At 43.5% G+C, this 5,416-nt stretch overlaps 1 pseudogene; it reads left to right on the top strand.

Moving 5' to 3' along the window:
• The first annotated feature begins 2,283 nt into the window (after positions 1–2,283).
• LOC147982904 (uncharacterized) lies at positions 2,284–3,111 on the top strand (annotated as a pseudogene).
• The last annotated feature ends 2,305 nt before the right edge of the window (positions 3,112–5,416 follow it).

Below are 5,416 nucleotides of genomic sequence, written 5' to 3'. Positions count from 1 at the left end.
GCACACAGCCAACACCCGGTTCCAACGGACCTATTTATTTTCACTAGGACAATGCCCATGCGTTGCAACAGAATATAAATATTCTAGTTTGTGAGGTTGTGATTTAACTGCCCATATGAAGGTAATTGTGTAAATAAATGTTTACTAAGTCGCGACCGTGATTTACCTAGGCCTTATATTTTGATGAGAAATTTGAAAAGTAAATTAAAATGGAATTGGTTCAGAAAATAAGTAAATTAAGATGATTGATTATCATATGAGGATGGTTGAACGAAAGGGTAGTGAGAAGGAAAGTAAAACATGATACCTTACATTCTTTTTAACTAGTGTATATAGCGATAGAGATTACATGTTTTTTTTCTGGAAAACTTCCGATTTATTCATCTTCAATCACGGCAGTACGATGAACACCAGAAATAACTAAGCTTTTTACACAGAGATTACTTGGTTAAACTTGGATTCGTGGTTGTATCGGTGATGTTTCTTTATCTGGAAAGCTGGATGAAATCCTAGTTTCTGAAAATTAACAATCCCTTTTAAAACCAATAAAAAATACTTCATCAAATTTATACTACAACCACGACCTTTATTTTGGATCGGAGGGAGTAATACATGTCTCCATGGGAGAGGGCAATTCTGAGACTGGGACTCACAACCAACCTTAATTAGCTTGTCTTCTAGCTGTGGCCTGTGATTATCACAGTCACGAACACTGGCCTGTCCTCCATGTCTATGTACGCATCATCATGTGGTGCAGACAAACAGTGTGTGCGTACGAGAAGAGAAGAGAAGAGAAGAGAAGAGTCAAGGCAACGAAACCTGCACGATCCCACGCGCGTTGTCATCGGGACCATGTACGTACGTCCAAAAAACGAGCAAGTTAATCATGTAGCATGTCATGTGGCTCTGCGTTCGTCGATGAGAACGCCCACAAAATTGGTCTCACGGAGATTCGCTGTCCGTCGTATGTAACCTGTCTATCATCAGTTGTGTGGGCAAATAGTGCTGCAACCTGTCTATCATCAGTTGTGTGGTCAAATAGTGCTGCAGACAGCGTGTGGGTTCGGAGAAGGGCCTCAGGACCTTAACTTAGTACGATCTGGACTGCTGCTCTGGCTCCAGAGCACGACAGTGAAGAGACAGACGACGGCGACGACAGTACGAGAATGCAGTGCGCATTTGAACGGTCGCCAAATGGAATTTCTCTTGGCTGTCCGGGATGCATCTGCCCTTGCCAATTTCAAATCTTAAAGAAGAAGTATTTTTTTTCAGGCCACCTATTAGCTCGCCTGCGCACTTTCTAATGTGGAGCCCGGGAGTGTTGGTCTCTCTTCTTTGTCTACATAAACTTCAAAAATAAATCATACTACGCAGCCTTATCTTTTAGCTAGGATCATAATGTTTTCTAATAGTTTCTAGCTTATATCTATTTTTCAAAATTGATGATCTTCTTTTATGTATGTCTCTTTTTCTTTTCTGCATCAGAAGGGCCATAGGTTGTGTAATTCCTGTCGGGTTACCGAAGAGGTAGTAGGGGAATTGATAGTCAGGGTTAGAAAATCATCTGCTTGGCCGATCACATCACTTTGATGAAGCTCAAGGACGATGATCAATCTTCCAAATCATTTCACGACGTCTCACTTTGATTAATTTTAACTTTTCATTTATTGTGCAAGGTAGAGTAGTTAGACTTAATTGGACAAAGTACTAGTCTCCTATGTCGGGGAGGAGCCCTCTCTGCCTTCAGCGCTTCCTCCGGCGCAGCTGGGCTCTCAGAGCTCCAAGGAGGTGCTCGCTCCCGACGCTGTTGTGCGGGCCTCGCAGCCGCCGCTGGCCGTGTCGTGGGCTTCCCTCGCTGATGAAGTCTGCAGCATTGACGATGACGAGGAGCTCGCCCCGCTGACGCCATTGGCTGCCAGATGCTCCGGCGGGGTGAGCGATAAGGCTGCTGCTGTTGTTGCTACTGCCCCTGAGGTATCTTCGGAGCTAGGATGGGTGAAAGTGGAGGGCCGGCGTCGGTCGGCGTCGCCGGCCTTGGCTCTAGCTCCCCGGCCAATCCCCGCTTGGCTTCACGGTCGCTGCTGCAGATGCCTCATCCGTGGCCACCGTGCTGCGGTTTGCAGAGATCCCTTCCGATGCTCTCGTTGCTTGGAGAACGGTCATCGTGCGCGCAACTGCAGTAACCCATGGTGTCCTCTCAGTTCATTGGCATGTCATGTCGTCCCGCCCGTCTCTCGCCTTGCCACCCAACGTCGTCCACCTCCTCCTTCAAGAGAGGGCCAAATGAAATCCACGCTCCCCTTCACTGCGCTTCGCCGTGGGTCTTGGGCATCCGTGGTTTCTGCTTCTGCTAGCCCGAAAACCCCATCTTCTATGGTGCTCCAGACCGCCCTTGCTGATCAGACTGAGTTGCTTCAAGGCTGACAGGCACGAATTGAGACCTTCCTGGAGCGGGCAGAGGCTGCTTTGAGTAGGCTCTCCCTTGTGCCGGCTATGTTGCAGGCCACGCTACAACCTCTTGGTGTGACAGTTGTTGACTCCACGGAGGACCGGGGGACAGAGCCCTATGGTTGTTTCTCTCCTCGTGTTCGGGAAAATTCACCATCGGTGTCTGCTTCTTCCATTGTGTTGCCTCCCGCTGTGGGCGAGTCCATCGTCGGGCTTGCGGCTCCGGTGTTGCAACTCATGCCCGAGCTTCGGGATATATGTTCGAACCTTGCTTTGCCTTTGTCCTTGGAGCGATTGGAGGTGGACTCGTCGACGACGTTGTGTAAGTAACATGTTTCATCTCTATCATGTGAGCAACTAAAGGTGTCGAAGTCGATTGTGTCGCTGGTTCCTGTGGTGGAGGATGTTATGTCGGTGGTTCCTCGGGTCGATGTTGTTGATGCTGCCGGTTGGTTGGTGCCTGCTCCTACGAGCCCCTTGGTTGACGACAACGACACAAAGAAATTCAATGAGTTTTACGATTTTCTTGACAAATGGGTGGCTCAACAGCCGACATCTAGCAAGACAAGTGACCTTGCAAAGAAGATGCCAAGTAAGGAGAAACCAAAGAAGAAGAAAAACAAGAAGTGTGGCGCCATCCGAAAGGCGTCTGTGGTTTCATGATGGAGGGTGTTCAGTTTTCGTTAGTGTGCTTGTCAGGAGTTTCATTGTGTCCTTCAAGTGTTGAGGGTTGCGGTTGTTGTTTGTGATTAGTCCGCATTTGGGAGTCTGTATCGGTTTTCGCCCGGTTTTCCGTAAATTAACTCGGCAATTCTCTTCTTCTTAATTAATCGACGAGGCAAATATTTTTGCCTCCGTTTCAAAAAAAACTAAATGTGCTAATTAAGGCTTTTTCTAGATGAAAGAAAGCTAGGCATTAGCCTTGCTATCATTTTTATCTACATTAAATTTCCAGGTAAACAAGTGTGTGGGTGATCTTTCCATACCAGTTGTAAGTGAACCCTGCCGTCTTCAAATTTCAGGAGTAAACTTTTGTCCATTATGGATGTTTCTTGCTCATGCATGATTAACAGTTCAACTGGGAAGATTAGATAAGCGGATCCTACACCCTTAATTTCCGGAGTTGAATCTTCATATTCCCAAGAATGTTCTTGGATTATCCCTATAAGTTGTCTACAAATGAGTATTTTGCATGATATGCAAATCTCACTTGGGTACGTATTTCATCACCAGATTAGGATCTATAAGAAATGGCGATCACTTGTACTATGTATAATGCCGCAAGGCCTAATACACATTATTGAAGATCTATTTAAGGAGGAGAGGAGGCACTGGAAATGGATTTCGAGTCCCAACCACCGAGGCTTGTGAATTCTACCATTGCATAGTAGGCACTCTATCAAAGGCCTCCATAGTTATCTCCATCGCCATTAGCACATCCATTTAGATCAAGCCCTAGTACTCCACCAATTGGATTGGACTAGTACATAAGCGGACATTAGAAGTGATTGGCGGAGACGACTTCTAACAATAAAAATACTAGTCGTGTAACATCCCAAATTTCCAAATTAGGATGTTAATAGAAGCATATCACTTGCATATCATTCTTTCATGTATATTTGGATGTTGAAATGTTCAAAATGGTTTCCAACTGAGAGAAGAGTGAAGATAACATGATTTCTTCAAACCAATGATGGAAAACCTAGGATAGGGCCTGGGGATTCTGGATCTTGATGTGATGAACAAGATCTTACTATGAAAGTGGTATGGATATTGGAGAACTTTGAAGGCATATGGTAAGAAGTAATTTCAAATAAATACCTGAGTGAGCAGGTGCTATCTGAAGTGACAACTGACATGGGAGGATCACATTCCTTCAGGGTCTGGCTCATATCAATGAAATATTCCAAAAACGCATTCAAAGGATTGTTGGTGCTGGGGTAAAAACATTTTTCTAGGATGGTGATTAGCATGGAGGTAGACATGGCTGGACATTTTCTTAGGCTCTACAATATAGCCTTCACTAAGAACAGCCCCTTTAGTTCATAATGAAATTTTGGCTGAGGCTTCTTCTCAATGGAATTTGCTGAAATATGCTGTGGGTAACTTTATCTTGCCCAGTGATAAGGATAGGGTGAGGTCGAAGCTAATCTGAATTGTGATTTTTTTTCTGGCTTCGGGATTTTTCCCTTCATTTTTCCTTGGTTTTATCCTTTGTGTTAGTTTTTCGGCATACCTCCTTCTTCTAATCTTGCAAATGAAAGGAAAAAGGGTACATGAATTATGCCATAACGTATAAAAACATATATATAATTGAGCAATCTATATCAAGAAATAGTGAAGCAAAATGCACATATCAATTATCAGTCACGCAAGTGAAGTCATTTAAATTATGATTACAAGTAGTTAGTGACATTAAGATCTTTTATGCCATGGCTTAATTCAAATGCATCACTCATAACCCTGCCATGTTTTCTTTTTGTCACCATTTCCATGTACCCACATATTTGCAAATGTTTGCTGTAAGTTTGCTTGATTTTGCACCTCACTTGAGAAAAATTGCTCACGAATATCACTCTTTCTGGTGGTTATAGACTATGGTGAATCATCAAATCAACGTAGGACCTTCCAAGGCAAAATCCATATGTTCCAAATAGTGTTATTCCTACAAAATTAATGTAAACTTTTACTTTCCTGATGACCTCCTTAAAATAGATCGAGTTTTATTCATAGGGAGCATGGGTTGTTTTATTTTATTCAACTCAAGTTGCACACATTATTAATTTCAGTAAACCATGCCACATAAACGATTGGCGGAGTGAAACACATCAATTCAAAGAACCTATCATTGACCAAAAAGCAGTACAAGAGCGCTAAAGGGAAAATGTCACAACAAAGCACATGCGTACTTCTAGTACAAAACTACTCTAGCTAAAGTAGCAACACAAATTAAAACATTAAGTGTGTC

Source organism: Triticum urartu, chromosome 2A, assembly GCF_056163025.1.
Source record: "Triticum urartu cultivar PI428250 chromosome 2A, HENAU_Tu73, whole genome shotgun sequence".
NCBI classification, from domain to species: domain Eukaryota; kingdom Viridiplantae; phylum Streptophyta; class Magnoliopsida; order Poales; family Poaceae; genus Triticum; species Triticum urartu.
This window is presented reverse-complemented; position numbering and strand designations above follow the sequence as displayed.